The sequence below is a fragment of the Hypanus sabinus genome, chromosome 9 (assembly GCF_030144855.1).
Source record: "Hypanus sabinus isolate sHypSab1 chromosome 9, sHypSab1.hap1, whole genome shotgun sequence".
NCBI classification, from domain to species: Eukaryota; Metazoa; Chordata; class Chondrichthyes; order Myliobatiformes; family Dasyatidae; genus Hypanus; species Hypanus sabinus.
The window spans coordinates 137,870,391-137,892,436 of record NC_082714.1 but is presented as its reverse complement, the minus strand read 5'-3'; the positions used below and the strand labels follow the sequence as shown (position 1 = coordinate 137,892,436).

At 38.2% G+C, this 22,046-nt stretch overlaps 1 long non-coding RNA gene and 1 pseudogene across 1 annotated transcript in view; both read right to left on the bottom strand.

The window, feature by feature from the left end:
- Nucleotides 1–13,377: 13,377 nt before the first annotated feature.
- The window catches only part of LOC132398931 (uncharacterized), a 33,442-nt gene continuing 24,773 nt past the window's right edge, over nt 13,378–22,046 (bottom strand). The window contains exons 3-4 of the long non-coding RNA XR_009513847.1: nt 16,779–16,872; nt 13,378–13,518 (exon numbers count right to left, since the gene is read on the bottom strand). This is a non-coding gene — a long non-coding RNA (uncharacterized LOC132398931). The remainder of the gene's footprint in view (nt 13,519–16,778; nt 16,873–22,046) is intronic.
- On the bottom strand, nt 14,644–16,630 carry LOC132398963 (eukaryotic translation initiation factor 4E transporter-like; annotated as a pseudogene).

The window sequence follows — 22,046 nt, the reverse complement described above, 5'->3', positions numbered from 1 at the left end:
AGGGTATTGATCTACTTTCATTACTAAGTTGATGGTGACCTTAAAATCACCTCAGATCCTGACAGATCTATTCTTCTTTGCTACTGGACCATTGGCATTGCCCATGAGCCCCACTAAAACTTGGAAAGAATTCCTTCAGCTGCCATGCGATCAAACTCACTGGCTATTTTCATCATTGATGATAAAAGGAACTGAATAGGCTTTACAAAGCAACTTGGGTACGGCATTTTCATTTAACACTAGTTTACCCTTGATATGTTTGAGTTTTCCACTGCCATCCTTGAGCACTTCTGTGCCATTATCCAGTACCTTCCTTAAGTCATTTTCAGTTGACTCTATTACAGAGGATGTGGCATGCACATTGTGGATGGAGCTGCAATCATGATGTAGTTGTCTCAGCCAATCACATCCTTACAATGCTGTCCCTCCTGTTCTTATCATATAGAAACCCAATGGGGTTTCTTGTTTGCTGTAGTTCACTGTTACATGACAATGCTTAGATATCTTCTCCAGTTCAGCCAGGTATGCTGAAATGGACTACCCTTCCTTTTTATTCTGCTTATGAAACCTAAACTGTTCTGCAGTCAACAATGGTTTCAGTTCTAAATATTCTTCCATTACTTTCATGATAAAGCAAAGCTCATTTCAGTTGGATTGGTTGGAGCAGTCAAACTTCTAAGTAAACTGGATACTTTTACACCCAAAGAATTCAGCAAAACTGGTACTTGTATCTTCTTGGCTATTCCATTTACTTTAATGTACTGCTCAATTTGGTCAGTATACATATGCCAGTTATCTCTTGTGCAATTGAACTATCTTTCCAACGTGGTCAGCCATTTCTTCTTTTTTAAATCTATGATTATTATCACCTGGTACTCACTGTTTATGAACCTGTGAACTTGTCCATCTTCTGCCATTTTCAACTCATAAACATCTCCTTTTCCGAAGAACCACATCCTGCACTGTGATTAATCTGACCGTTTCTTGCTGCACTTTTTTAACTCGAATGTCTCACTGCGCAGCAATAGGGAGACAATCATCTTGCATTCATTTAAAACTTCCTCATCACCACTGTTATGTTTTTCAACTCCAAAGTATAAATCTAATCAAAATAACACCATGGTGCCATGAGATACCTCGTGCACGTTCATTTTACTGTAAAACAATGTGTGCATGAATGACGTGGTAGTGTCATGTCAAATGCAATTCACTTATTTTTACATCTAACTCATTATGAATTATTTAGACACACACAAAATGCTTAATCAACTAATATATTTACAGTATTACTCAAATATCACTGAAATATTAAATACACAAGAATGAACTTGTATTTCTGACTGAAGTACATAACTTCATAAGAGTTATAGACAGGTTAGATGGTCAGAGTCTTTTCAGCAGAGTGGAAGTGTCAAATACTAGTGGGCATAAGTTTAAAGAGAGGGTGGAAAGTTTAAAGGGCATTTTAAACTCCCCCCACTTTTCTTAACAGAGCAATTGAAGTGCTTATCTAATTAATTCTTACATGATGTGATGGCTGCTTCCCACCTGCTTCTGACACCTCCTTATCAACCTCAAAACTGCTTCCAAATTCTACTATATTCTGTGGGATGAAATGCCTCCCCAGGTTTCCTCTGAATCATTTACCCCTTTCCTTAAATCTATGCCATCTGGTCCCTGAAACGATCTTAATAATAAAAAGCAAAATGTTTAAGCTATTATTGCTTTAGCAACAACTAATCAATAATTCTTTCTTGGAGCTACCAGGAATGTTCATAGTATAAGACTCAGTAGTGAGAGTAATGTTTAGTGTCCTTCTTTAAGGGAATATCTTTGTAAATACAATTTGTCATTTTTTGTATTGCTTTTAGCAATTATATAATGTTTTAAAATATTTCCTCAACTTCCTGATGTTCTCTTTTCAAGCAGAAGAAGATTACTTCCTTTCTTCCTGGATAAAGATCATCCACAACATAATACATGTAGTGGTGAGCTGTAAGTTGCAACATATAGTGGGTAACACCCATTGCCTTTTGGCATTATCTGGAGGCAAAGAAATATGAGACAAAATGTCCACTATCCAAGCAGGCATGACCGTTTTGGTATGAATATGTGGTTGGAGATCTAATTAACATCTTAACAGAGGAGAAAGAGAAGAAGGAGGTGCTCAAACAGAATCATAAATGAAGACAATTTTCGCCTTCAAAATAATCTAAAAACTTTGAAGGTTTTATATAGAGGAGGTGATAAACTCTCCCCAAGCCAGTTCCCAATAAACCTAACCCTGACTATGCTTAGGTACAGGATTGGTGTCATCATAGTCAGGTTACTCATTACTACAATTTCTTGTTTTACCTACACCACTGTGAGCTATATGACCTAGACTAGATAGCCCTGCCAAATAAAGATGTTGATTAAAAAGACTGGCTGAGAATAAACACATGACTATGTCACACAGGGATTTTCATAAACAAAACATATATTTCTATAGTCATTCACATAATTGGCTGCATGGTTTATTGAGAGTCTGGACACTTTCAACTATTGTGGACTATTGTGACTTTGAAGAGAAAACTCATAATTTTCACTGAACAGGACATCCACACTATCCACAGCCACTTTAGACCAAAGTTTACTGTTCTAAGTTTTGATTCATGCTTTGATTATGCTTTATTTTAGCCACAGGACTTATTCATTTAACTTTGTCTTTATATCTGTTCTGATGAAATATCTTTACTGTGTCAAAGTCCCACTCATAGAAAATTGTTAACCAGGGATGTATAGTTATGGAAGAATGAATTGCATACAGTTTGCAGTCATATGCATGTGGAAGTGGCAACTTTGAGAGATCAAGACATAGAACAGAGCACAAAGATACCAATCTGTTGTGGTCAGATCCTTTGACCCCTTATCAATGTCACAGGAAGGGTACCATAAATGTTGGTTATTCATTTCGAGCATCTACAATCTCTATTGCTTTGGTGTAGCGAATAGTCTTTAAGTAAATGAGCTATGTAAAAATTCAGAGCAGCTTCCAATTTAATGTACAATGTGTGTTTACCCAAGTGCAATGCTTTTCCCTCCTGTTTAGATTAAATTTACTGTTCATTATTTACTCTACACATTAAATTAGACCTGAACTAATATGATGGATCAGAAGTCCACTGTTATAGTATGAACAGCTTGACCATCTTTGGCTGCATACAAAAATACAGCTATGTGCAAGCATCACTAAATTTGTATGTACCTACATAGCAAAGAATTTTCTTACTGGCATTTGATAATCTCTGTTACCTTTTCAAATGAATATCCAATTTAGCCCTTTCTGTGTTAAGACAATGTTGAAATATGAATCAAGAAACTTACATCATGACAATGACATTCGTCACTGATGCTAATTTTAAAAAGTACCTTTGAAATTACTTGCTGAAATTCAGAAAGTAGATATTGACTTCTAAATAGTTATTTTGAACTTTTGACAACTGTCCTCAAAAACTGGTAACATGACACTGCAGTGCAATGTACAATTCCATGTTTTCTTATTATACACACCAACAATTACATTTCTCAGATAAAATCAAGTTTTGGTCATTTTTATTTTATTAAAAGTTCAACCTGTTGTTTGCATTCACTAATTCCAAAATGATTCATAATCATTACAAGATAATGGCTTCAAAATACTGTAGCATCAGGAAGGGATCAGTACCTGTGCTCCTTTTTACCTCAGTGGTGCTGAGGTCAAGAGAGTTGAATGCTTCAAGTTCCAAAGAGTGAACATCACTGATAGCCAGTCCTTCTTTACCCACATTGTTTCAATAACCAAAAGAATTCAAAGTGTCTATAGTTTCTCATGAAGCTAAAGAAATATGGCATGTCCCCTTCGACCCTCACCAATTTTTATTGATGCCTCATCTGGATGCCTTATGGCTTGGTATGGCATCTGCTTTGCCTGAGACCACAAGAAACTGCAGAGTGCTGTAGATGCAGATCAGCACATCATGGAAAACAGCCATCCCTCCATGTCTGTGGTGCTCGCTACTCTGTCAAACAGCCAGCATGATCATAGACCCCACCACCCCAAAGATTCTCTCTTCTCCTCCCACCCATCAGGCAGAAGATACAAAAGCCTGAAAACACATACTATCTGGATCAAGAACAACATTGTTCCCCATGTTGTAAGACTATTGAACGGATCTGCACTGCACATTCTCTGTAACCGTAACACTTTATTCTATACTCGGTTATTGGTTTATATTATTCTACCACAATGCATTTTTGTAATGAATTAATCTGTACGAACCATATGCAAGACAAGTTTTACACTGTACCTTGATACATGTAACAATAGTATCTAATTTACCAATTTACCCACCCCCATATAATCAAGATGGAGATGCATGCAACTGTATTCTTAAAATTAATTTCATTTAATCAGCGATGGATTAATACCTAAATGATATACTTCAAATATACTGTCACTATTTAATTTCCAACAGCTCAATAGCTTATAAATACTTTAATGGAAGTTTAATTTGTTAGATTTAAATAGATATTTCCACCAAGAACATGAATATCTTCTGATTTATGTTTAATCAATGAGCTATAAATTTTAATATTTAATGAGTAAATTCAGCATAGAATAGCCTTAAATTCTGTTGACACAACAATCAAGTTCTACTTTGAGGATGCCATGTGAACAGCACAATTGTGATGATAGTATAGCATTTTCCTCATGGTTCCAGGAACCTAGTTCAATCCTCATTTCTGGTGTTGCCTGTGTAGCATTTGCACATTCACTCTGACTACATGCGTTTCTCCTGGCTCTCTGATTAAATCCTACATCACCTAAGTTAACATCAGTTAATAAGTTAATTTGGTGGTTTGATGTTCCCTTTAGTGTGCAGGTGATTTGTAGGATCTGTGGAAGGATAATAGGAAATTTGAGAGACTAAAATGGGATTAGGATTAATAGTTATTTGATCATCAAAGTGTACGCATGGGCCAAGGTATTTGATTCTGTGGGGTTATGAATTAGTACCCCTATTTGTAATTTTTTCCTTACAGATTTTCATAAGCAACCATTGCTTTTTTTTAGTAAGTAGCAATATCACATTGGAGCAAGGGTTCATTTTGACATACAAGATCACAGATGATGAGAAACAAATGTTCTTCTTGGCACAGTTCTTAATATCTGGCACAACCGGACTAAAGGCCATTTTGAACCTAATTCCTCAAATCATTACTTACTCTGAAATGTTGACCTTTGCTAGCTTGATGTAGCTAATAATAATTCCAAGATTTGAATACTTTGGATACTAATATATAGCTGGAATATCTGTTTCCAACCATGTTTTCTGCTGAATATTTTTATTGAGCCTTGCAGGCATGTTAAACCTATTTTTATTAATGAGATTAATTCCTTCACAGTTACATAAATCTTGCTTTTATATAAAATATTTTTAAAAATCTGATAGAGTTTATCATGTGTTTTAAAATCCTATGTTCAATGTTGCCTCTGATGCTTCTGATATGCATCACCCTCTAATGACAATACTTTAGAAACTAGAGTTGTTGAAATTTATTAATACAGAAGAATGGGCAAAATAAAATAAGAATGAGTGACTTTGGTGGTGGGAAAGAGATGTTGCTCAGGTCATTTACTTTGGCCCAACTATAATTATATTTACACTGTTGACATTGACATTTCTATGAAGTTAGTAGTTATGTAAATTTGATAAAATCAAAACAGGCCAGTAAGTTATTTTGCTCAGGAAGTAAAAAAATACATGTCTGTTATCAGCTTTACTTCTTCCATACCAAGTTACTTAAGGTCAGTCAGAATATAATTAGATTTGATTTCTGTAAAATAAACCATTTTATGATAGACTTATTAATTATTTGGGCAGCATATGACATGGCAGATAAAGGCAAATTACTAATGTAGTACATTTAAATTATTAGAAGACTTTCAGTTAAATTCCACACAAGAGTTGTTAAATAAAGTTAGGGCTCATCAGGTTAAGGATAGTCTACTAGCAATGGAGACGCAAGAGACTGCAGATTCTGGAAGCTAGAGCAACAAACAATGAATGGGAAGAACTCAGCTGGAAGTCATGATGCAGAGCTCAACCCAAAACATTGACAATTTCTGTCCTCATACAGATGGTGCTTGGCCCACTGAGATCTTCCTGCAGATTGTTGGTTACTGCATTAGCAAGTTGGAGTTCAGTTAATTACTGTACAGGGTTTGCACATTGCTGGCAGGCTATACACTTATAATTCATTCAACAGTCGCAAACTATTTTGGATTGACACATTTTAAGTTGTGGAGAGCAATTCTGTCTCTGCTGTATGTTTGCTTGAAATATTATTCTCTAATCAGTAATATCTTTTGTAACTCCAATGTCATTTTTGAGTTTCCAATTATATGTGACGTAGTTCAGTTATTTTAGTTTATAATAATAAATTAATTTACAAATTTTTATTTTGATGGTTAGAAACACTAGCATGATTTGTTTTTTAGTTTCCTACACTGTATAAATATGCTGTCTGTATTAGGGTAAAATAAAGTATCATTATGAATAAGTCACTGAAATAGTAACTAGAGTACTAGAGAAATAATCCAAATTACGTCTTATTCCACCATGGAACCTATGGGAAAAATATATTCCCTAAGCCCTTGCTTAAATGCTATTTTTAGTTAAGGTGACAATGAAACTGATTGTTGTTAAAATCTTTCAGGTTTGCTAACTCTTTAGGGTAAACCTGCATTCTTACTCAATCTGTGGTATATGTGACTCTAGCCTCACTGTTAAATTCCTCATAAGCTAGCACTTAACTCCCTCTTGATTCCTCTGCCACCCACCTACAATGGGTAAACATAGAGTAGTCAATGAACACATTTGCGTGTCTTTAGGATGTGGGAGAAGTCAGAGGACAACCCTCAAAGGCCCAGGCAGAATGTGAAAACTACACAGACAGCTCCAGGGGTCTGGATCATATATGGGTTACTGGAGATGTGGCAACAGGACTTACAGTACTTTTGCATTACTGAGATTTTGATGATGAAGCAGATTGTATATATCAGATGTGAATGTATTCTTTCAAAAACTATGCACTCTTTGTGAGATGACTTTTGATTTATACTTTTCATACATTTATACATTTCAGTTATACCGTATGTGTGCAAATGTATTTCTAGTAAAGGATGTGAGACAGAAGCTCTTGTTGCTTTACTTAGTGAACACCTGTATCGAAGAACCTACAGATGGTACATCGGCATCGACTTTGGATGCTGCTGCTGAGAAAACAGATAGGCTGCCATCAAGCAAGAAGTGAAGAAGAATGGGGTTTTCCAGAGGAGCATTGATTCATTAGTTGAGAAAAGTAGTCAGCCAAAGTGTTGCCAGTTTTGGCCTAGATGTCATAAGAGTTCACGAGGCCTGATGTCAAGGTTGAGAGCTCTGGCCTTTAACTGCATCTTTGCTAGTAGAACATGAGGTGCTTATTGATTGTGATGGAGGAGTTTGGCATGTAAGGTATGATTTTGTGAGCATAACTATGTCATATTGTTTACTTGACATCTCTCCTGATGGAGACACACTCCTGTAATGCTTTAACGACCTGGATTTTTGTGAAGACGGTTGCAAGATTGTATGACTGCAACAGACATTAAAACTAAATTATTCTTCCGATTCTTCCTTTATTGTGTTTTAATGTTGCAATTGTGCAATAGCAATATGGCTGGCTCACCCACTTCAGTGTCAATTATATTACTATGGGTCTGGAGTCACAAATAAACCAGACTGTGTAGGGAAGCTGGACTTCCTTCCAGATGAATATTAATGAACTGGCCTGCCTTTTACAACAACCCTATGGCATTATAGGAGGTTCACGAGGATGACTCCAGGAATAATGGTGTTAACATATGAGGGACGTTTGGCAGCTTTGAACTATATTCACTGGAATTTAGAAGAATGTGGAGGGGATCTCACTGAAGCCTACTGAATGTTGAAAGGACTAGATAAAGTGGATGCAGAGAGGATGTTTCCTATGTGGGAGTACCCAAAACTAGAGGGTACAGCCTCAAAAATGAAAGGCGACATTTTAAAAGAGGCAAGGAGGAGTTTTTTTAAGCAGAGAGTGGTGAACCTGTAGAATGTTCTGCCACAGACAGTGGTGGAAGGCCAAGTCTGTGGGTATACCTAAAGCATAAGTTGATAATTTCCTGATTGGTTAGGGCATCAAAGGAAATGGTGAGAAGACAGGTGTATGGGGTTGAGTGGGATCCGGAATCAGTCATGATGGAATGACAGAGCAGACTTGATGGGCTGAACAACCTAATTTTGCTTCTTTGCCTTATGGTCTTATTGTAGTCACCATTACCTCAAATTGAAGTTTACGGGTGAATCTAAACTCAATACGACTAATTTCACCGGTTAGGTTTGAGCATTTGCTTGTACATTGTTTGATCAGGCCTTGTGATTACTATTCTGGCAATTGAACTATTGCACAACCGTAACCATGTGCTCCTTATCTCACTTCCTCTTTCAGCTCTAATGATGGGGAATATACTAATATTTAATATTTAGGTTAAATGACCTCATTGGTAATTTCTGTTATCTCCAACAACATCATAAACAGGTTCTTATTAAACGGCTCATGAATCAGAAGATAAATCATGGTAAGGGAGTTTTTTTGTGGGAAAGATGCAAATTAGCCTGGGGTAGAAGAGGTTGAAATGTTTATTATGATATCTAGTGGAAGAAGCTTCATTAAAAACATCTGGTACTTAATAACATTACCTCTCTGATCTTTGATCCTGTCCCAGTGATCTGCACTTCTGGGGAGATGTATGGTGGTCAAAATTGTTCCTGTACTATCAGTGTTGGTATAAAGACTTCACATCTTACACACAAACATGGAAGGTTCACTTATAAAAGAATCATTAAAATCTGAATGGATGATCACATTATAATTAAATATATTTAAGTATTCAACTGTAGCATGGCAGCTTTCACATTAAACCTTCAGTGGGAAAGATGAATATCATACAATCCCTCCTTCTATATAAAGTAAATCTCTGACATCCTGCATTAGGTTAAAGTGACTGCCTGAAGTTGGACACCGTACAGTTGTATTTCTGCCTTGTGGACAGGAAATGTTTGATGTTTCTGCTGCAATGGCTGGACGTAGATAAGATCGTTGTAAAAGTCAGCTTAGTGACCTCTCCCACCACCCAGCTCACCAGGCCTGGCGTCCGACTTGTTGGCCCTCACCCAGCTGCTGACACTTTTGCTCAGAGTGTGCCTCTGTCTCATACAATCCTTCACAGCAACTGCAGCTGCACCACACCTAACAAAGGAAATCTGGCTCAGGCACCAGACTCCATGACTTATTTCATTTAAACATACAATTTTTCTCAGCAAGGTCACATTCACAAAGGGGTTCCCATAGTCTATTTTAGTTCTCCAGGATAGAAATAGATTATGAGGAGAATATTTCTGGACTCCTCTCCATACTTGAATTAATGCAATTTAAATATCACGTATTCCCAAATATGCCTTCACATATGTTAGACTGGAGTGTAGAATTGCTAGTTTTCTTGTAACTAACTTTTCTATGTTTGCTTGTATTTTTATATGATCACCTATGGACATGTAATTGTTCAGTTAATTTTCCAGTAATTATGCTACAGTTGCTTCTGTATTTTCTAGAAACTTCTTAGTTTTCTGTAGCAGGTGTCACGCTATTTGAATCTGGCTATTTCGTAAGTTGATTGTTATCACTGCAAATTTGTTTATTTGATGCTTATCTTATCACTGAAACTTTGTCTATGAGATGACATGACTACTTTTTATCTTTGTCTTTCCTTTGTTCTCTCAGCTCTTCTTTATTTTCATTTTCTGCTCTTGTAACAATTTATAGAAGATTTGATGTCTCATTCTTGAGTTCCGAAGCATTGCAAAAGCCTCAGGATCCAACACATTTGGAATGTTGTTGTTTTGCAGTTTATGTTGGTGTATTTCTGTCTATTAACACCCTTTTAAGCGAAAAAACATTTGGCATCTACTGCTTGAATTTAAATCTGATATTTCATGCCAGATGAATCAGAATCAGAATCAGGTTTAATATCACTGGCATATGTTGTGAAATTTGTAAACTTAGCAGCAGCAGTACAATGCAATACATGATACTATAGAATAAGTAAGTTAAATACAGTAAGTATACAGTATATATGCATATTAAATAGTTAAATTAAAAATCACTGAGTGTGTGCTTTCAAGCTTTAGTACCTCCTTCCAATGAGAAGAAACTATATCCTGGGTGATGGGTGTCCTTAATAATGGATGCCACCATTCTGAGGCATTGCTACTTGAAGATATCTTGGATACTACAGAGGCTACTACCCAAGATGGAGCTGACTAATTTTACAACTTTCTGTAGCTTCTTTCAATCCTGTGCAGTAGCTCCCCCCCTCCATCCTAGAGAGTGACACAGTCTGTCAGAATGCTCTCCACGGTACATCTGTAAAAGATTTTGAACGTTTTAGGTGACAAACCAAATCTTCTCAAACTGCTAATGAAATATAGCTGCTGCCTTGCCTTCTTTACAGCTGCATCAATATTTTGGGACGAGGTTAGATACTCAGAGATCTTGATCCCCAGGAACTTGAAGCTGCTCACTCTCTGCACTTCTGATCCCTCTATGAGGATTGGTTCGTGTTCCCTCATCTTACTCTTCCTGAAGTCCACAATCATCTCTTTGGCCTTACTGACGATGACTGCAAGGTTGTTGCTGCAGCACCGCTCAAATAGATAGGGTAACTCTCTCCTGTATGCCCCCCTCATCCCCATCTAAGATTCTACCAACAATAGTTGTACCATCAGCAAATATTGTGATTACCTTACATAGAGCAAAGCACCAGAAATAGGCATAATGTTGGGCTGATTGGTTTACAATTTGACCTCCATCTGAACTAGCCTCTGAGCAATTCCCTCACATCTGGTACAAATGCCTGGCTCCAATCATCCTGGGACTTCCAATCCTGGAGTCAGGCAATGAGGTATGATAAGACTCCAGTGATGATTAGGCCTCATGTGTTTGCAAAGGTCCCATTCCTCTCAAGCCCTGACAGTCCTTGATGAGAAGTAAGGCTGGTGGGTATAACTTCCTATAAAAGCTGTGAAAGTTGTTTAAGTATTTTAAAATGTTTCTGATATGCAGAGATATTTATAAAATATTAAAAACTATTAAATTGCTTAACAACTAGAAAAAATAAAATACATTTCCAAAGCACATTAAAACATTAAAAAATTTAAAAACACATGAAACTCACGCTTTATATCAATCTGTCTATCTTCAGGCCATGCCACTTAGGGACTGCTAATACTACTTTGTGACTCTATGTGCCGGATCGTATCTATGTGTGAATACTTGTACTGTACTGTGTTTTGCCCCTTGGCTCCAGGGAAACAATGTTTCTTTTAGCTGTGTATGGTTGAATGATAATAAACTTGAACTTGAAGCACCAGTAAGCCAAGTAAAGTAACCAACATGGAAATAACTGAGCTTTTCCTTTCCTTTCAGATTCCAGCCAGGGAACATTCATTCAAATGAATCCATAGAGTAATCCTGTACAAGATCTTCTGGTAAAGAATTACAGAGGCAGATTTCCCTGTGCAAACTGTAGAGCAATCTCTGCACATCTGGACTGCACTGCAGTTTTCCATAGTTCATTTGCTGATGGAATGGGGGAATGAAAACAAGGTTATCCATAGCTCGGCTTCTCCCCAGATTTAGAGTGAGACCAAATAAGTGAAGAATTAGTGAAGAGATAGATGTTATTGCGTTCTCTCTGAAACCTCCAGCCACGGCTATTATTTATTTATATCGTATGGAATAAACCCTTCTGGTCCTTCAAACCACAGTGCCCAGCAATCCCCAACAACCCCTATTTATGTGTGTTGTTTCTCTTCACGCCTTGAGACTCATCAGGTGGCAACCTTGCCGTTTCTTTTGCAATTGTCTGATTTTTACAAGGTCAAGTTGCTAGGACGACACTCAACTTGTCACAGATGGAAAGCATTCAAAAAGATGGCCAGATTCCAACCCGGGACCACTCCCCTCGAAGTCCAGCATGAATGTCACTACATGACCGGCTGACTGACCCCTATTTAGCCCTAACCTAATGATGGACCATTTTACAATTATCAATTAACCTACTATGAATGGTACGCCTTTGGACAGTGGGAGGAAAACCAGAGCAATGGGAGAAAACCCATGCATTTCATAGGGAAATCTCCTTACAGAAGATGCCAGAATTGAATTCTGAACTCTAATGCCCAAAGCTGTAACAGCATTGCGCTAACCACTACACTATCATGGCTCCCGTGGTAGTTTGATTCAGCCCTTTAACAATCAATATACTGCATCTATTTATCTGCATTCTATTACATTTTAATGAACTCAAAGTTAACAGGAGGACAATCAGTCTTTACTAATAATGTTTCAATTCCTTGATTGAAAGAAATTGGCTTCCTTATTTCTGTAGTTGTGAAGGATTCATAGAGTACCCAACCCTGCATTATTACCTCTCAGGTGTTCCTGAGGATTGAAAGTGCAAGGCATCTGCTCTGTACAGAGAGGAAAAGGAGGCTGGAAGCTACTCATAAGCACCTTAGTGTTACCTCCCAGTCTATGCTGACGTGGTTCTCTCAGGAGAACTCTCAGGCTCGTTTTGCTATCCTACATCAGGCAGATTAACTCCACCTATTGCCTGATCATCCTTGACAGATGATTTATGTCTCTGTTGATTTGCAAAAGTGCCTGGGAAACCTAGGCTGCATGGTTCTCAGATTTCTCAGTGCCGGCTTTGATACTTCCTCTGCCCTTTTCAGCTACCCCTTAGATGGACATTCTGCCACAGAGTGATGCTTGCAATGGAGGAAGTGATCCCCTGATGCTGGACCGTAAATGACGTGTCAAGGATGGCCAGGCAGAGCAGGACAGCAGAACGAGCCTGAGGTTTCTCTGGAGAATGACACCTGTCAGTTGCTGCACATTTTTGAACATGGTATTTTATTTTACTAGTTTTTTCCAAGTAATTATCACAAAGTTGGGATTTCACAATTCTAAAGCCAAAGTCATTTTTATCCTTAAACATATCATGCATCAATTTTATCTGTCACAAGACTGAGCAGACTAATGAAAGGCTAACAATGAAGTGTTAAGTACAAGTGGGACAGAAATACAATAGCAACAATTATGATGGATGTAAGTTTCTTTAAGGCTTTGCCTCTAAGAAATTAGAATTACATATACTGGAGTACTATTCCATCTACTAATCTGCTTTGCAAAGGGTCACTTACCTTAGGAAAGGAATGTCAGCCAAAGATCCCATATCTGACTGCTGTCAACATACTATTGGCAAGTGCCTATAGGTAGGTATTGGATGAAATTATATTGAAGTTCACTATGATGGTCAAGAAGCCTGCCAAAATCCTGCCGTTTGAATTCCTGTATAAAATATTACCAAATATGTGACATACACATTCTGATTTTTTTATATTTAAAATCTTAGTTTAACAGCATCTAAAATACAGTATTTTGAATTTATTTCCTTTCTGTGATAACAGCAAAAAAAACACAAATTAGTCAAATAAGTTGCTTTTAACTTGTGAGTCCCATCTCCTCACTATTCTTTCAGTTTATTATGTATATCTGCTTTGTGCAGAGCTTTCTTATTTTTCTCTCTCATTTTATTCATTTCTAAATAAATAGTTGCTATCCCAGGTTTGGCTTTATTGTTCCCAGCTTCATCACTTTTCATCCTTCTGGCCTAGCACCTGTTATTCCCTCTGCTCTGTCACTAAATGTTAAAATGTTTGGGCAAGTTATGAAAATGCTATTTATAGTGATCTCAGTTATGCTGTCAATGATGCAATGACAAGACAGATATTTATTTTTATTAATATTTATTAAAAGTCAGAGAGCTAAAAGATCACTACCAATTTTGTACTTCTTAAACACAACCCACTGTTATGTTTGTGATACTGGGAAGCTGGGTGGCTGTAAGTAATGCACACAAGAGATGGAACAAGCAAATTGCTGAAGTGTTCCCGGGCTTCTAGCCGGGTGCAAGTATTGATTATAACCTTAAACAAGAAGTCAGAATTTGTCATTGAAACAGCGGTTTAATTAATATCTGTACCTGGCTGGAAGCTCGGGAAGAGTTTATTCATCAAAGATGCCAACAAAGTACTAGGTCCTTTTTTTAAACATTTTACTTGTAAGTTAGCCACCAAAATGTCCTCTCACATTACGTTCAGTGTGCTACACACTGAGAAGCTTGACAGTAATCTGTAATGGTCAAAAAGTACATAACATAAACCTCCGCCCCTTATTTTAAAGGTTTCTCCCCTTTTCCATACATGGACTAGCTGCTGAACCATTAAACTAAATGGAGTAATCAACCTGCAACAAAAGTTTTTTTTCTAAGCTAGGGAAAAGGTAGACTGCCTCTATTCCCAGATGTAAGACTGGGGATTATTCTGCCCCATGTGCTGAGAATTAGACACTAAACAGAGATTCAACCTGTCTGGAGGTCGCCTGTTCCTGTGAGGGGATGACATTAAAATCATTTTATGGGGTACTGCATTGCCAGTAAGGGACACCACAGGTGATGGGAGATGAATGGCCTTGCTGATTAAGGACTGGCATGTGACGATTCTGACTACCAAGTGGGTCAACTAGAATATCTGGGGATGGAGGCTGCTTTATGGGGAGAGGAGGTGAGTGGTAGGTGGTAGAATTCCAGGGGGTTTTGAATGCAAAGGCAAGATCCATTTGCCTTCATACAGTTAACTAGCTTATTGAAAGCAGTCATATCCGTGTCTTCTTTTTTTTATTTGTTTAGGACCAAGTGATGCAGTTAGAGTCTGTTCCAGATGTTCTACTATGAATAGAGCAGCAAGCTTCCTCTCAAATTCCATTTTTTGACCTTTCAATTCTGCATCTACCTCTTCCAGACAAAACCACTCTGGTCTGTGAACTCGCCTTTAGTTTCTCCTTGCAGGTAATGGGACTGGACGGCAGTGGTTTCACATCTGCGTTTGCTTTTTGCAAAATTTCTAAAGTATCAACATTTTTATCAATATGCTTGTCATCTTCTCATGATGGAATGGGAGCAAATTAATTTCCAAGCTGTGAAACAGGAGTTGCGATTCTGTGCTGCAGACCAAGTCTGTCAGGTTCTTCATGTGGGGTAGACCGCAGGCTCCAGAAGAGACTACCTCATCTACTTACTTGAAAGCCATTGACTGAAGTGGCTGGAGGATACTGATCCTTCACCAAGCACCTCTTCAATCATCAATGCTAGTCCAGGTAGACTTTTCTCCAAGTTGAAGAACTCATTGAAGTCAAACTCCCCGAGTGAGGGTTTAGGCAGGACTGCTTCCTGGGAAACTTGTTTGGTCAGCTTCTGATGCAGAAACTGCAGGTATCTGTGTATGAGCTGTACCATTGCATTCTACACCTTTAAAAGTTTCCGGTCACCTCCTCCATCTCTTTGCCCTCTTTCAGTATAGGAATCGCATCGTTCCTGCTCACCAAAAATGCATTTGTCATCACCAAATGCTCCCCATGTAGTCTTGTTCCCTTCCTTCTCCAGCATCACTGTCACACAATCCTTGTCTCTGCCAACCCAATCAAAGGTTCTTGATGCCATTATGCACCCACTTCCAATTTTCTATTGGCAGCCCAACTCATGAATATTTTCATTTAAAAAAAAATTCCAATGGGCTTCCAGACTGTCGACTTTTGGAGTTATTGGTCGCATGACAGGCACTACCAAAGCTTTGGCACACAGGTCTGAGTACAACATCAAGAGCTTTTGTACCCATCACAGTCAGAAAAGTCAGACCATGAATATCATTTGAAATTTGATTTGTCAGTAAATAAACTCCATTGCTCGGTTGTTTCATCATATGGCCCCATACTTCCATAACTTGTCACCATTTTCAAACACAATCGTGTTCCAGCAAAGTTAACTTGTCTTATCCATCTTGCTTTCCCACTTATATGTTTTATTGAACCATCCTGTTCTCATTTTCTCCCCTTGGATTCTTCCCTCGCCATGCTTCCTGTGATTGTTCACTCATCGCATTTCTCATAGAGTGCAGCATTTTCTTTTCGCTCAGCCACTTTTCTTTCACTTTGACTTTTCTTGCTAACACCTCGTCACCAGTTGTTATATTTTGGAGGTGGAAAGCCAGGTGGTCTTAAATAACACACACAGGAGTTGGAGAGATAAGAAACAAATGAGCTGCTGTCTATTTACTTGCAAGTCATCTACCATAACGTTTAGTATGTAACACACAGAGGAGTTTGACAGCAACCCCTAAGGGTCAAAATATACATGAATACCCAACACTCTCTACCTAATATTCTAATTGAAAACTTACATGCATAACAATAACTTTACCTTAATATAAATCATTTATGCAATATTAGAATTATGTATAAAATCCTCTGTAATAAGCAGAGGAAATCAATTAGGTTTGTCTCTTTCCTTTGGAATTGATTTATTACTGCCACATACTGAGATATCAGTGAAAAACTTGTCCCGCATATTGTTGATTAGATCAGGTTAGAACAAGGTAAAATAATAACAATGCAAAATAAAGTGCAACTGCTACAGAGTAAGATCAATGCATACAAACAAAAAAGTGCAAGATCAAAACAAAATAGATTCTGGGGCAAAAAAATATCTATCTTACCGTACTAAGGAACAATTTAATATTCTTAAGACAGCAGGGTAGAAGTTCTCCTTGAGACTGGTGATAGGTACATTCAGGCTGTTGTATCTTCTACCTGATAGATGAGGGGAAAGGAAAGAATGTCAGGAATGTGTGGAGTCATTGATTATGCTGGCTGCTTTGCTGGGGCACTGAGAACTACAGAGTCTATAAGGTGAGGGCGGTTCCCATGACATAGTGGGCTGTGTTCACAACTCTCTTCAGCTTCTGCAGTTACAGGCAGAGCAGTTGCCATAACAAGCCATAATACATCCAGATGTAGTGCTTTCTATGGTGTATCAATAGAAGTTGCTGAGGGTTAATGACGGAATGCCAAATTTCATTAGCCTCCTGAGGAAGTAGAGGCATTATTGAACTTTCTTGGCCATGTTGTCTACGTGGTTGGACAAGTACAGACTACTGGTGATTTTAACTCCTGTGAACTTGAAGCTCTCAAGCCTCTCAAACTGAACACATAGACAAAAACAACATGTGTGTCACAACCCTCCCCCACCTTTCTGAAGTCAATGACCAGTTGTTTTGTTTGGCTGACATTCAGTTTGTTGTCACGACGCCATATCCTTCCTGTACTCTGCTTCTTCGTTATTTGAGATCCGCTCCACTACGGTGATATAATCTGAAAACTTGTAGATGGAGTTGCAGGAAAATCTGGCCATAAAGTCATGAGTTAACAGGGAGTAGGGTAGGGTGGCTGAGGATACAACCTTGTTGAGCAGTGGTGTGCTAAATAACCAGTTGCAGAGAGAGACATTGACTCTCAGAGTCTGGAGTTTGTTGGTATTTGCTTGAAATTATAGTATTGAATGTGGAGCTGTAGTTTAAAAAATCAATCCATCATTGACCTCTTTCAGTGTAAATGACTTGCATGAAGTTGAGGTTTTCTGGAAGGCAGGAGTTAATGCATGCCGTGATCAACCTCTTGAAGCACTTCATGATGGTAGATGTCAGTGCCTTTGTGTAGTAGTCACTTAGGCATGTTAACTTGTCTTTTAGGTACTGGGATAAAAGTGGTCTTCTTAAAGCTGGTGCATATCGCAGATTGGAGCAAGGAGAGGTAAAAATGTCAGCAAATATACCCGTCATCTGATCTGCACATGCTCTAAAGATGCAACCAGGGACACCATAAGGACCAGACGGTTCAATCTCTGGACCACTGATTTTACATCCGCAGTGATGACTAAGGGTTCAGGTTCAGTCTGTCAGGATGGGTGGTAACATACCCATTCGCTTCTGTTCAAAACGTACTTAGATGAAATGTATTTGGTGAATGATAGAACGACAGAAAGATGGGCAAGTAGTGTTGAGGAATCAAGGAGCCTGCAGAAGGACTGAAGACAGATTGGGAGAATGGGCAAAGAAGTGACAGATGGAATATAGTGCAGGGAAGTGTATGGTCATGCACTTTGGTAGAATGAATAAAGGATGTAAACTATATACTAAAATTCAAAAATTAGAGGTGCAAAGGGACTAGGGAGTCCTTGTGCAGGATTCCTGAAAGATTAACTTGCAGGTTGGTTCAGTGGTAAGGAAGGCAAATGCAATGATAACATTCATTTAGAGAAGATTAGAATATAAGAGCAAGGATGAGGCTTTATAAGGCATTGGTCCCCTTTTCTAAGAAATGATGTGTTGGCATTGGAGAGGATCCAGAGGAGCTTCATGAGAATGATTCTGGTGATGAAAGGGTTAACCTATGAGGTGTATTTGATAGCTCTTTGCCTGTACTCACTGGAGTTTAGGAGAATTTGGGGTGGGGGGAGGGGGTGCTCATTGAAACCTACCGAATATTGAAAGTTCTGGATAGAGTTGATGTATGGAGGATGTTTCCTATTGTGGGTGAACCTAAGACCAGGGGACACAGCCTCAAACTATGGGGACATCCATTTAAGACAGAGATGATGAGGAATTTCTTCAGCCAGAGGGTAGTGAATCAGTGGAATATATTGCAAAGGCAGCAGTGGAGACCAATCATTGAGTATATTTAAAGTGGAGGTTCATGGGTTCTTGATTAATCAGGGCAACAAAGGTTACGAGGAGAAGGTGGGAGGGTGGTGTGAGAGGGATAATAAATCAGCCATGATGAAATGGCGGAGCAGACTGGCTTAATTCTGCTCCCATGTCTTACAGATTACATTAAGCTCATCAAGAAGGAATATGCTGGGTTTCCGGTGACGTCATCGTCGAGAATGACAGCTTAAGTCAATAGCTCCTCCGGAAAAACATATATAAAGCCCCGTTAACCCATCAAATATAGTATTTTTCAAAAATATTTGAACTGATAAGAGGGGTAAGAATGGGGAAAAAGAATGGAAATAAAAAAAGCGACACTGCAGAGCCTGCGGCTGAGAGGAGTGCAGCGTGCGGCTCTCCTACCCAACCGCATACTAGCGAGGTGGACGCTGGGCCTCTTTCAGGCGAAGCGGCGAATATGATCGAAATTCTGAAAGAGATAAGGGAGTTCCAGAAAGATATAAAGCAGCAGCTACATGATATTAAGTCAGAGCTCACCAACGTCAATCAAAAAATAGTGGTGGCAAAGACTCGAATTGAGAAGGTGGAACACCACATTCAAAACATGGAACGGATACTGAGTAAGATGATAAAATTACTAAATCACCAAGAAGGTAAACTGCTTGACCTGGAGGGAAAATCATGGCGGAAAAATGTCAGAATATACAACGTTCCCGAAGGAGCGGAGGGCTTGTCTATGATGGAATTTGTTGGAAAGTTGCTGTGGGATGCACTGGAGCTTCCCTCAACTATGGAGCTGGAAATTGAGAGACCGCATTGCGCGTTCGTCCCGAAGCCTACTCGAGATAGAGCAGGTAAGCCATGCTCAATAATAATTAAATTCCTTCAGTACAGTACCAAGGCAGAGATTCTATGAAGGGCCTCCCCCCGCGGTCCTGCAGAAACGTAAAGAATACTCTGAAGTAATGCGAATACTAAAGCAAGAAGGGATTAGATTTCAAACTCTGTACCCTGGTAAACATCCAGTGTTTTATCAAGATGGGATCCAACTGTATTATACAGTGGAAGAGGCAACTACAGGCATGAAGGCCAGAGGGTTGCCCATCAGCATGATCAAACCCAGGGAAAGCCTGGCAGAGGAATTATCCCGCTCCGCTTGGGAAATAGTACAAGAATTCGGAAGGCAGGAGACTGGAGGAGGCCGAGAGAAGTATATCAGGAAGAGACCAGGAGTTTTCCAAAGACAGCCCTCACCCCCTTCAGAAGAGCCATAAGGTTTGGCTAACTTTAAAAATTTGAGAAGCTAAACGGAAGCCAAAGTAGACAGTGAAATACTCAAGAAATACATATATATATATATAGGAGGAGTACACAGGGAAATCTTTTCTGTGTAATGGATTTGTTCACTGACTTTTATGAATACTGCAATGGGGGCCCTCAACTCAAAAGTAGGAGGGGTTATCCCCCACAGCTAGACATTTCCTCTAGCTCAACGCAGGGTCATCTACTAGAGACCTCAGCCTTGGAATCACACATTCGTTGCCATTTTTGTTATTATTTGCATTTCTTGGTTCTTATTCGTTCAGGGAGTAGATCGATTAAGTTTTATTCTGCTAATTTCAATGATACATTGACAGATAAATACAGATGGCTAAGGACAAAGTTAAATTCATTTCTTTTACAGTCAATGGGCTATTAAATCCAATCAAACGTAATAGAATTTTATCCAAAATGAAAAAAAAAGTACAAGCCCATGTAGTATATTTACTCATTTAAGGAAACTCATTTAAGTGATAATGAGCATAGAAAACTAAAGAGAATGGGCTTCACTAATTTGTTTTTCTCCTCATACAAATCAGGACATAGGAGAGGAGTTGCTATTCTTATCTCAAGTAAGCTAAATTTTGAAAAAGTATTCGAAATGGAAGATAAAGAGGGCAGATATATTCTTGTAAGGGGGAATACGGACAGAAATTCAGTTACTCTCTTGAATATATATGCACCCCCTGGGAAGTGATATTGGTTTCTTTCAGAAAATTAATGTTATTATGGTAGCGGAAACAGAAGGTCTCCTGATATGTGGGGGAGACTTAAATTTACAATTACAACCAAACTTAGACTGTTCCAATAGAAAAACCTATGAAACAAAATCCTTACATAAGAAAGCTAATATACTTTTTGAGGATGTTGGTTTAATTGATATATGGAGGGACCTTTTCTCCAACAGAAGGGATTACACTCATTATTCTGCTCCCCATTCTGTATATACAAGAATAGACTATTTCACAACATTTGGAAAAGACAAAGACAAAATAAACACCTGTGGAATTGGGACAACAGATGTAAGTGACCATGCACCTATATATTTATCTGTTGATTTTGACCTACAACCAAAGAATACTATTTGGAAACTAAATTCAAGTCTACTCAATGATCCATACTTTAAGGAACATATTAAAACAGAAATTGGTCTCTATTTAGAATTTAATGATAATGGAGAGGTTTCACCTCCCATTTTATTGGATACTCTGAAGGCTGTCTTAAGAGGGAAAATTGTAGCAATATCTTCATATAAGAAAAAAATAAGGAATAAAACATTAGAGAAATTACAAAATAGGCTGAAGGAATTAGAGAAAAAACACAAATTGAATTTGGCACAGGATACATTAGGGGAAAGTTAAAAAATTAGGATTGAAATTAATAGTTTGGCTATGCAAGAAATCAGGAAAAAATTAATGTTTCTGAAACAGAAACATTGTGAAAGTGGATCAAAATGTATGAAAATAATGGCGTAGAAACTGAAAAAAAAAGAGCAGAAAATACAATTCATAGAATTAGGGACCTAAGAATGAAAATAATAAAAAATAAGATAAGTGAAATTCAAGAAGCTTTTGAAGTGTTTTACAAAACTCTATATTCCAAAGTTCCGGGGGAAGCATAACCCAAATTGACACCTTCTTGAATTCTCTAGAGTTACCCACTTTAAGCGAAGAACAAAATAGAACGATGACTGCTGACATAACTGAAGTTGAATTAAAAGCTGCAATTAGTAGGCTTAAATTAAGCAAGTCACCAGGATCAGATGGGTATACGGCATAGTGGTACAAAGAAATTAAAAATGAGTTAATTCCTGTTTTATTCCCCACACTGAACTGGGCTCTAAAAAAAGGCACAAATGCCACCCAGTTGGAAGGAAGCTATTATCTCAGCTATACCAAAAGAAGGCAAGGATAAAATGGAATGCGGGTCATTTAGACC